The sequence below is a fragment of the Gavialis gangeticus genome, unplaced genomic scaffold (genome assembly GCF_001723915.1).
Source record: "Gavialis gangeticus isolate Ggan-Ray unplaced genomic scaffold, GavGan_comp1, whole genome shotgun sequence".
In the NCBI taxonomy this organism is placed as follows: Eukaryota; Metazoa; Chordata; order Crocodylia; family Gavialidae; genus Gavialis; species Gavialis gangeticus.
In genome coordinates this window covers 48938806-48950610 of record NW_017729029.1, presented here as the reverse complement: position 1 = coordinate 48950610, position 11805 = coordinate 48938806, and the positions used below count along the sequence as shown (strand labels likewise).

The 11805-nt window shown below is 45.3% G+C and overlaps 1 long non-coding RNA gene across 1 annotated transcript; it reads left to right on the top strand.

The window, feature by feature from the left end:
• Positions 1-4991: 4991 nt before the first annotated feature.
• LOC109300423 lies at positions 4992-5252 on the top strand. Its single transcript, XR_002098214.1, has 2 exons — positions 4992-5139; positions 5179-5252. It is a non-coding gene; the product is annotated as an uncharacterized LOC109300423 (long non-coding RNA).
• The last annotated feature ends 6553 nt before the right edge of the window (positions 5253-11805 follow it).

Sequence of the window (11805 nt, the reverse complement as noted above, 5' to 3'; positions counted from 1 at the left end):
ATAAAGGGTTATCACAGGGTTCCTCTGTCTTCTCTTCCCTAGACTAGAAAAACACCGTTCCTCTAAGCTTCCTGCACAACTCATGTTTTCTAAATCTCTCTGGTTTGTTATTCCCCTCTGGGTTCTTCCCAGTTTCTCTACTTATATCTTCAGGTGAAGTGCCCCAAACTGGACTTAGTATTCTAGCTGAAGCCTCCCCAGCACATCCCACAGCTTACGTGCAAGAATTTTGTTGATATAATGCCACATTATGGACTTATATTCAGTTGGCAATCCCCTAAAATCCCCCTGCCTTGTCAGTTATTCCTTATTTGTATTTGATTTCTCCTTCCGAAATGTAGCATTTAAACATCAATACTTTGCATGTTCAAACACTGAATCATTCCCAATGGCACCGCGATGTACAATGAGGCATCAATCATTTCATGTGAGCTTGCCTTGCTATGGAGGCAGATAGACACAGGAGACAAAGGGAAAGAGCTGTGACCTGACATCACTAGGATCAACACTTTTCTCCTGACATTTCTTGCCATGTCTGCAGTTGAACATGTGGATCTTGGAGCTCCAGAGCTGCTCCTACCCCCTCCAGCCAGGCTGCCCATGAGCTGGGCTCAGCCAGGGACAAGCAGCAGCAGGCAGAGCAGCTGTTCCCTGGCAGGTCCCCTCAGCACTTCCTGCCAGCTGAGGAGAAGGTAACACACCCACTGCTCCCACCATCACCACTGTCTCTAGCTGAGTCTGGCTCCATGTGCCGCCCAGCTGCAGCTGGACAGGAACAGCTCTGGAGCCCCTTTCCCAGCTCTGCCCTCAGTCACAAGCCTTCACAAATGAGATCTGACAACATCTGAGCCCAAGATGGCATACGTGAAGCAATCCTATCCACATAACAAACCATCACTCATGAGACTTGCTTTGAATTTTAGACAGAATTTTAGCCTGACACAAATAACCCTGTTTGGTGCACCTCTTGCTGAGGAACAGCATAAAGGGTCACCTTTTTCTAAAAGTAAAAGGACTTTTGACTAAGGGAACTATTTAAAGAGATGCTGCAGCTTCAAAGAGCATTCAAGCCACATGCAGGTGTTCAGACTGCCGGGTAGGGCTGTGCGAAACGGCACCATTCTCTTTCGACCAGCGTTTCAACAGAACAGTGTTTCGTTTCAGACTTTGTTTCAATTTGAAACAGCTGTTCTGCTCCGTTCTGTCGAAACCGCTTCACCATTTCAGCACTGTTTCAATGTTTCGCCCATAGGCTATAATGGGGAAGCTTGAAACAGCCTATAACGTTGTCATTTCTGGCCTGATTTGGATGAAACATGCAGGAATGATAGCCCCTTTGGAGGGCATGAAGCCTGCCAGGTTTCAAGGAGATAGGTGCAGGGGTTTGGGGGAAACTGCACCTCAAGGTGCAGACAAGCAAACTCGTGACATGGGTGACACTGTGTGTGTTAAGGCGCAGCAAGGTGACAGCTGCAGGCCTGCTAGCCCCTGCTGAGGCCACGAAGCCTGCCAGCTGTCAAGGAAATGGGTGCAGGAGGAGTCTGGGTTCTGGGGCCCTGCACCTCCAGCTGCTGGCAGGCAAAACTCGTGCCATGGGTGCTTGTGCAACTGACTGTCTGTCTGTCTTGGGGCAGAGCGGGGTGAAAAGGCAGAGGCCTCAGTGCCAGGCAGGGTGCACCTGAGCACACACAGTGTCACCCACCCATGTCACAAGTTTTACCTGCCTGTGGCCAGAGGTGCACGGCCCCAGATCCCAGAGTCCCCCTGCACCTATCGCCTTAACAGCTGGCAGGCTTCATGGCTGCAGCAGGGCCTAGCAGGCCTGCAGTTTTCACCCCCCTCTGCAGCAAGACAAACACAGACCCACAAGCACCCATGACATGAGTTTTACCTGCCAGCAGCTAGGGGTGCAGGGCCCCAGAAGCCCTGTACCTAGCTCCTTGACAGCTGGCAGGCTTCGTGGCCTCAGCAGGGGCTAGCAGGCCTGCAGTTTTGACCTGGCTGTGGCTTAACACATACATGTGACGTGAGTTTTGCTTTCAAAACTTTGGGGTGCAGTTTCCCCAAATCCCCTGCACCTATCTCACTGAAGCTATACAAGCTTCATGCTCTCACAAGGGGCTACGACTCCTGCAAGTTTCATCCAAATCAGGCCAGAAATGACAAAGTTATAGGCTCTTTTGAGCTTCCCCATTATAACCTATGGGCGAAACGGCGAAACAGCGTCGAAACGGCGAAACGCTTCAACTTGCCTCATTTTGTTTTGAGGCTGTTTCGACAATTTCTGTTTCCTTTCAATTTCGCTGTTTCAATCTCGAAACAAGCCAGAGCAGCCTCAAAACAAAACCGGCAGCGAAATTTCGCACAGCCCTACTGCCTGGTGCCTCCTCTAACTCCTCTCTCCAACAACTTGTGCTCTTCTTCCCAAGTTCCACGCAGGTTGCTAAACTCATCAATTCACATATAACGCAGGTTTTGGTGGTTTCCAGTTCTACTATTTTTCTGGATAATTCTCCTCTGTAACTTGTCAGAATACTTGCAGAACTCGGCGGATCCATTTCCCACATGCACAAATTGAAAAAAAATTGAGGGCAAGACAAGATATCAGGTATCCACAGTGCTATTACCATTATCTTGATAAAATAGCAGGGACACACATTCTGCCTGTCACAATTAGGGTGATAAATGCCTATTTCTTTGAGGCTTGTTTGAAAGTCAATTATGCAGATTATTTCTAGAATACAGACAGATGGTCTTTTCCCCCATATGAGACAATCAAGTTGAACTTTGATATGTGCATAAAAATACTGTAATTTGTCAAGCTCCAATGGGGCTACTTTATCACAGATCACCAAAGGACTGTATGGATTTTTGTATTTGACTTTTTTCGATTAACACAGTCTGTGTTCCTTTTTATTCAGAAATTCCCTTTTTTTTTCTTAAATGGAAGCTTTGCTATGTTTCATCTTGAAGCCAAATATTGATCTTTCAGTCTAGTCTTCAGGTTTTGATTAACGCAGAAGGTTGCCAAGTGAGCAGCTTTTTGTTTGTTTTCTGCTAATTCTTTTTTTATTATTCACTTGCCGCAGTAAATCTTACTTTTATTGTCCAACCAGTGAAAAGAAAAAAATGGATTGATTTGAACACCTAAATAATTCACAATGCAGTGCTTTTTGGAAAGACTGATGCAATGTTGACCTTCATTTTTTCCCCCCCTCTCTTGTTGACAATTGAAAAATGTTGATTGACTTAAAAAAAAGAAGATTGATTTTGACATGTTAATGATTGTTTAATACAACACAAGCTTTAGAAAATGACTGTTTAGTAAGACATGTTTTTTAACAAAAGAAAAATAAGCTGTTCTAAATATGAGGACTATTATATATTTTTGCTTGTCATTTTTCATTCTCAAGAAGGCAGCATTTCACTCAAGTATTTAAAATCAGGTGTATATTTAGTTATTATTTTTCCCAAATGTTCAGACTAGATGAATTATTCTTCACCCACTCTTTGCAATATGTTTATGAATCAGGACTCTGTGAACAAAACTGTAATCAAAGTAGGAAATAATAGACTAAGAGAAGGACTCTAGGTGATTAGGTCCTATTACTTATACTACCACAGACTTCCTCGGTGATCTTAAGTAAGTGACTGTGCACTTCTGTACATGGCAAATACAACTGGAGACCTAGTTGTAACCTGGATCCAGTTATTACACAGTGGGCTTATCTACATGTGCTATTAACATGCAGCAATAAACTCCGGCACATATCACGCCAGAGTTTATTGCACTCAGGCACACTGTTTGAATGTGCGCCTGGGACTGCACCATGTTGAGCTGGGTCAGAGCAGCCCCAGCTGGCAAAGAGCCCAGGGGGCAGCCTGCCAGCCGGGGGCTGTTCAAAGCCAGCTCAACGTGCCAGCTGGGGCACGAGGGTGCTTCAGGGCAGGGCTAGCCAGCAGGCAGGCCCCATGCTGAAGCACCCTCCTGCCCCAGCCAGCCAAGTGAGTGTCTACATGAGCACTGCTGTGCACTAAAAAACTCCACAGCAAGATAATACTTGTGTTTACAAGTACTAACCTGCCGTGGAGTTTATTAGCTTACTGTGATCTAATAAGGCCGCACATGTAGACACTGAAACATTTACTGCAGAGCTAATTAGGCAGCTCTGCAGTAAATATCTTGTGTAGACATGCCCAGTGAGGTCTTTAGCCTTGTTACAAGGATATATCCAGGGACTATCCAATACATAAATATCAACTATGAGTTCCTTGACTTCCTTTCCCTTAGAGCATCTGCAAACCTCTGTGCTTTCATTTCCCCATCCATAAAACAAGGGAAACAGCAATTACCTAAAGTGAAGCTAAATGAGTTAGGGTATGAGAAGTATTTTAAAGAACCATAGAGGCAACGCTGAGCAGAAAATTGTTAACGAAGCTCTCCTTGCAGAGACTAAAATTCAACCTTGATGGGTTTTTTCTTTTAAGTGAAGGGTCTATTGGTATTTGTGTCATTCCCTGACACACAAAGCACAGGCAGTTGTATGCCAATTGTCACCTACACACACAACTTCTACTGGCTACACGTCATTGTCCTAAAATTAAACAAGTGCATCATCTGACTAGGACCCTGACTCTTCAGAACAATTAATATCACTTCACACTTGGTTACAGTTAGCTCCACATTTGCTTGCTTTGTGGCCTGGGGGACTAAATTATGCTTCTAAATATAACAACATCATGAGATTAGAGATTCCTATTCTGACAGTGCACAGGATAGAAGGCCCATCCAATGGGGAGTGAGCCTTGCAGGGCTGTCGCAGGACACAAACCAGGGAAAGGATGCAATGCAACGCTGCATAGTTGAAGAGGCAGATGCTGCCAGGCTGGGAAGTTGTGCTGGACAGCTCCCAGTGGGAAAGAAAGAGTTCCTTGGGAAGAGATGGGTTTCCCTCTCTTTATGTGGGCCCATGTGTGCGAATTCGCTCTTATGCAATGACCCTTTTAGACCAAAAATTCGTTATAGGCGAAGTAAATTCACTCTCATGTGACCGGTGCAGTGGAAGCCCGCAGTCAGCTGCTTTGTGCAGTGCATTGTGGGAGTGACACGCACCAAAATATAGTCTCCTGTGTGGATCTGTGCCCCTCACTTGTTGTCTGTGACACGTGTTTCTGCAGCTGCCATCCCCATCATGATAGTGCCCTGTGGTTGTGTGTGCTGTCTGCTGTTGGTGAGTACCAAAACTGTCTTGCAAAAGTGGTAGAAATGGGTCTGGGGGTCAGTGCAGTCGAGGTCTTGGAACATATCCCTATTTGTTACATTGTAAAGTGGGTTCCCTTTATGCAAATTTGAGTTATGTGCCACTTTCCAGGAACACATGTACAGCATAAAGTGAGGGAAACCTGTACTGCCAAGACTAAGGGCACTTACAGAGGGTCCCAGACCGAATGGCTACACTGGGATGGGGCCCACGTGCCGCACGCTCAGCAGGTGTCTCACTTTCTTGTTTTCATTTCTCACCTGCCATGACTTGGTATAATCAAAAAGGGATTTCAGGAAGTGGTACCGGATGGAGGGAGTTGGGCTGAGACCATTACAGGTCACTACATCTACAAGTCTTCTGTGGGGCTCCTCCTCTTTCCACTCAGGAGTTCATGCCCAGACCCGCACCGGGCACCTGGGCCTGTTGTTCAGGCCGAGGAATCCAAGCCGGAAGGGAACGACATTGCCCAGAGTCAGCGTGGCTCAGCTGAGCCCTCCAGTCTCTACTGCAGTTCTGAGATCAGCAGCATATGGCTCACATAAAGAAACAAATAAACTAATATAACTAAAATCGTTGTGTCCATGCTTGCTCTAGGCCCTTCCTTAGACAAGCAGGGTATCTCAGCCACCACCCCTCAGGCTGCCCAAGCCCCTCATGGCTTCCCCTTTATATAAGTCCAGTCTGAGTGGGCCAGTCCGTCCTGGGGCTGGACCCCTTTGAGTAATGTAGGGCCAGGGGTATCACAAACCCCTCAGTAGCCCCCAAAGGTACCTGACCTCCTGAGGTGGAGTGGTGGTCGGGATCTGTGCAGAGAGCCAAAGTGATCCTGTTCCCTTGCTCCTGGTCTTCAGCTCCCATGGAGAAACACTGAGTAACCCCTTGCCCGCGCTGGCATTCCCCCTTTCCTGGGGTCGATGCGGCCTCACGTAAGGAGTTCTGGGTCAGTCTGCACCAATCCTGACCCTTACTTGGCCCCACATGCCTTGCTGCCATCGGCAGGTGCTGAGAGCCCTTGAGGAGGTCCTTAACCTGCACCTGCTGACTCCAGGCCCTAGTCAGCACTTCTTGTGCCAGCTGCCTGCCTTCCTTTCAAGCACACACGGGGCTGGGGTGCAGACCATCACCCCGCTCTGGGAGCAGAGCCTGGGGAATGTCTGCTGCGCACTAGCTGCCTCTCCAGCAGTGCAATGGGGCATGCTGGTGGTGCTCGGGCTCACCGTTTCTCTGCGAGCCCAGCCAAGGATCTGCTGCCTGAAGAACACACCAGCAACCACCGTCCTGGTATGTACAGGGCTCAGCCTGGCCCCTGCTACACAAGAGAAACTGAAGAATATCTGCTAGGGGAGGACCAGGAATAACTGGAGCTATGAAACACAAGGTAGAAGATGGAGTCCCAACAGAGACAGAGCAAAGGCTTCCCAAAGAATGGAGGTGAAAGTGGTCCAAAAGTTATATAGAACGAAGAGTGAAGTGTGACCTGTGGAACTGCTGAGACGTTTGGGGGACTTGAACAAAAACCCAGTGAACAAAATGGGGCTGTATCCCCTTATCTCCCCACCACCCGGAGTGACAAATATCATGGATACTGCTGACTGGTGGGGGGTGTATTTTTGTCACAGCACGTAGACTGTGCCCCAGAAAATGGTAATCACAGAAGAGGCAGAGAGGACTTTGGGGTGACATTCCCCAAAACAGTGACTGTGTTAACAGTCCAAGGACCGAGGAACCAGGAGTATCCAACCTTTTCCCCCAAACTGCCTCAAAGAACACAGAGGCCAAATGTGATGACAGGAAAAGATGAAACATTTAGGTTACTATTTATAGTATATAGCATAAACAGTAAATTTGCAGTACAGAAAATACATGGGCCAAAGTCTCAGTTGGTGTAAATCAACGTAGATCCAAAGAAGTCAGTGGAGTTATTCTACCACCTGAAGGCTCCATGAATGCTGCAGTGCACTGAGGTACGTCAGAGCAGGAAGAAAGACTGGAAAAATAAAGGTATGTACCAGATTCACCAGTCTATAAGAAGTCAGAGAAGTAAACTACAGTCCCTTAAAATTTTCAGTGCAAAAGTACCATTGCGTGTTCAACGAGGATTGTCGGGGGCCCTAACGGGCAGCTCAACCAGGACTAATTGCCTACCAGGCCAAACCTGCCTGAGGCTCTAACCCTATGGATAAGCCAGCTGGCTACTCTTAGGGTTTCCAGAGAGGCTCTTGGGGAAATCCATGTTTAAGTCCATCTGCAGGAGCCAGCCATCAGCCTCTCTGAATCTTATGCTCTTTGGTTTTCTGGCTCTGCCCCTGCTCAGCTCTGTTCTGGCCTCTGGCTGCTTGGAAAGACCCTTGGCTTTGGTAACTTGGTCTCTGACTCTAGAACCTGGATTCAGCCTGGGATTGGCTCTGCCCCGGATGTGGTCATGTGGTCTCTGACTCTAGCACCCTGACCTGGACTCTGCTTCTGCGAGTCCCCCTCAGTTTGAGTACCTCGGACGCCACCTCTGGCTTCCACCTTCATTCTGGTGGCCCAGCCACTGGCCAGAGCACCTACAACCTGGTCCTTCCAAGACTAAGCACAAACGTATAGGAACAGCACAAAGGAAAACAACATAAATCTTTGCAAACTATTTTAAAGTTGCATCGTAGGAATGCAAGGACGCTAGCAACAAGGGTTTCCAGCAACCAAAATGCATTCTGATCAAATAAGGAAAGAATAAGTTGTTGACCTCTGTTCACCTTCCAAGCTACTTGTTATGCTATTTTCAATTGCGCTTAAGCTACAAGGACAAATCAGACCTTTGAAACTGACAATTTCATTTTCAAGAGTGTCCTTGAAGGACTGCAGCCACACACAAATCAGTTACAGGATACAGAGCAGCAAAACACAGTGTGAATGTCACCCATTGAAAACACACATGCAACAGCTGCAAAATAATCTTCTGTAGTCAGAGCTGCTCCTCAGACTCAAGAGCTCATATGGCAGTCTTTTAAAGGTCAGCACTGAAGTCAGTCACATTGGAAAAGAAGTCCAAGAAGATGAAATCTAGTGCTCAAATGATTTGTTTGCCCTTGGGTGCTTATTAGAAAGGTAATCTCTCTCCTATCACTGTTTAATATTGTATCATTACTTTGCAAAGTGCTTTAAAATACCTGAAGTACAAAAGGTGATCTTTAAACCAAATTCATTCTATTTCTTCCAAAACAATATATGAAACTGGAAAGAACAGGGTAAAGATGTTAATTTTCACTGACAATTTTGTAACGCACTCCTTGAGAGAGTACAAACAGCCATAATTCTGAAATTGCATAGTAACTATAGACCATTTTATTATGAGGAAAGTACCAAGCAATGATATGCTGGTATGATTTCGCCATTGACTTTAATTAAGCTTTTCGTAGACTCTCACAGACACTCGTCTCTCCGCTATTATTAAAAAAAATGCGAAGTTCCCCCCAGGTGAGTTTTGCCAAGCACTCATAGTTCCCGTGTCAGAGCTATGGATCACATAATGGAAAGTTTACATAAAAAGTCAAGGTTTTGATGAATGTCACACTTGAAAGCCAATTAAGTGGGCTGAAAGGAAGACACAATTTCCCATTGTCTAATTGCCTCACAGCACCTTCAAGGTAATAAATTTGTCACATTGAATTATTAATGAGAAACGAAGATTTGACTTGCAGCTTTGAATAGCAAATAGTTCATTATCAGTTGGCATTGTTCCTTCCAAATAAAGCATGTGGCACTATGGGAGTTAAGAGAGAGGTGACAGAGAATGCTTTTCCTCCCATCATTGTCTTTCACATTGAATGCACCTTTTGGTTTAACACCTTGTAAAAATTCCAGCAGAGGAAAATAATGGTACATCTATTTCTTAACCCTGCTTAGCCTTTGCAGCCAGACAAATAAACTTCATCTTGACTCCAGAAAACACACTCTCTCACTGTCTCGCCTTGGACACAGAGCAGAGTTGTAAAATGTTTAAAATTGGCTGTTTAAGAAGCAAAAGCAGAACCACAAACCAGAGGCCACGTTTAGGTTTATGTTTCTCTTAAAGGCTGTCTGTCTTATCTACCTTTCCACAAGGTATCATTCATATAGCTGTGAGAAGACAGATTGGCGTGCTTATTCTGAACAGAGAGTGATGCATGCTAAAAGCATTCTTTTCACTACAGAGGATGTTTAAAAATGTGTTTCTGCTGCTGAGGCTGCATGTAATTAAACTGGTGGAAATGAGGTGATATTTATTTCCCAGCTTTAACGGCATGTACATAGCAGGAAATAGGAGGGGCATTGACAGGGACAGTGAACATGCCCAAAACTTGGCTTCCACCCACAGGGTCCACATTTTGTAAACTCCCAAGTATCCCTGGCAAAGTCAAGAAAGCTCACGCCGCAGCAGGGCATAGCACCGGGTCTTTCCCCAACTTGCTGTATTTGTGCCTTTGACCAAAAATCTTGTGCAGAGGCCTCATTTCAGGGACCCTGCAGGCACTCATGGCCCACACAGAATATGGCTATAGATACATACCACAAAAAAAATGTTGGCTAGAATTTGTCATCCAACCAATAACAGAGGAAAACAATATCATGGCAAAGGGAAACCAGGGACAGTTCTAGTGACGCTGTCATAAGAACATACATTCCTCTGTCCTCATCTTCCTTTTTATATATTTGTGATGTTTGGTACCTGTCAGACCAGTCGAATCACAAAGCAGCCAGCGTTGTTGCCTGAGCCTCAAACTTGTCACCCAAGTCCCATCATTTCATTTCTGCAACCTGATGAAGTAAGCCTGGTGCTCATGGCAGCTTAAGCTGTGCATCTCTGATTTAATTAGTCTATAAGGTGAAAAGCTACCCTACCTTCTGCCTGACTTCAGATTAACACAGCTGAGTACCTCTCTCTACTCTTTTATACAACACACAGGTAGGTAAAATACAGGGTTTCCTTTGCCCTTCACTTCCATTTAAAACAGGAGATCCCATTGGCACTATTAAAAGCAAAGATGAAAATGAAGGCCAGCCTTGTACGTGCATATTGAAATGTTGCACAAATCTTGGCAAATTCAAATGCGCACATTCAGGCATCAACCAGACCCCCCGTAACGTCTAGGATTTGTAAAAGAAAAGGTGCTTGTACTCAGTGAATTCAAACCAGAGGCCTCATGTTTATGAACTTAACAAGATCTGAAATTAGCTCCATCAGGTGTTACTGCATCCTCTTTAATGACACTTTTGGAGCTCAAGCTCAGTTATGTCGACTTGCTGATCATTGACCATTGCAGAACAAAAATATTCCCTGCTGACTGCATTTTATGATAACATCCCATATGTTGGTAAACAATATAGAGATGGTTAATATAGTCTTAATAGACAGTTTCATAAAAGTCATGTTATAAATTGCTGGATCCCAACAGGCAGCTTTTAACTGTGGGTTATACCATCTCTGGCACTTTCTACCTTAGTGCTTACACATCTGTAAAACATACCACTCAAATATGAGTGCGCTTCTTGTGGAAGGAGGAACGAAACAGCAGAGAGGGGGTCGGGGGGGACGTGGTTGTGTCACCTGGAGTAAGCAGCTGAGGACCAGCTCAGGCCTGTCATTCAGAAACCCTCCCCCCCACGCATACTTGGGAACACCCTCACACCTGCAGCATCACTTTTTGCTATCAAAACTCCCATGCCATCTACCAGTCTTGTGTTCACCCTTTGCAACCCATTCATGAGCAGACTCTGAATCTAAAGGAAAGGCAGAAATATTAGCGCAATATTTCTGTGTCATTTGTATCTTGTAGCCCCCTCACGCTTTCATGATGTGCATGGAAAAACAATGAAAGGTGCTGGGAAATCGAATCCTTGCTACCGAGCCTGCAATTGGAGCAACTTTGGATATTAATGTTTCTGCTCCTGTGAAGGCAGTCTGCTGTCATGTTTAAAAAGCAAATCTTGTTCTCCTTGGGCAGAAACTAAATTGCTGCTAAGATTCGTTTGAGATGCAGCATTTGCCAGAGAGGTTTGTTGATCGAAAGAGGTGCTTGAGGGGCTTATTCCAAAGACTGGTCTGCCCTTAGCAGGAAATCTTTTAGACACCCGTGTTTCTGGCGCATTATCAAAATTTTGTAGAGATGAGAATGCTGCAGGGGTCCAGCAACTTCAATTCTGCAATGAGTTTTACTCCATGCCTTTCACATGTCATTTACCAATAAGACCTGTGGTGGAAACCTACGTTAATGAGTAAGGAACAGAGATTCTGAGATTTGGGGTTTCATAATTACCACAGTAACACACACTCTTTCCTGCAGTATCTTCTATTAGGGATGCTACAGCGAACCCCAAACAAAATTAAAAAATCATAAAACGTAGCAATACATCCAGTCTTGTTAAATCCAGAAGTAATAAACACTTGTGCCTCAGTTAGAGATAAAATTCACCCAAGATGGCAGGAAAAGATCCCTATTTCTGGGATTTCTATTCCTATTTCTAATTGTAAAGAGCATGTGGCAATAGGGCCTGGCTAACATGGGTATATAAGGATTTA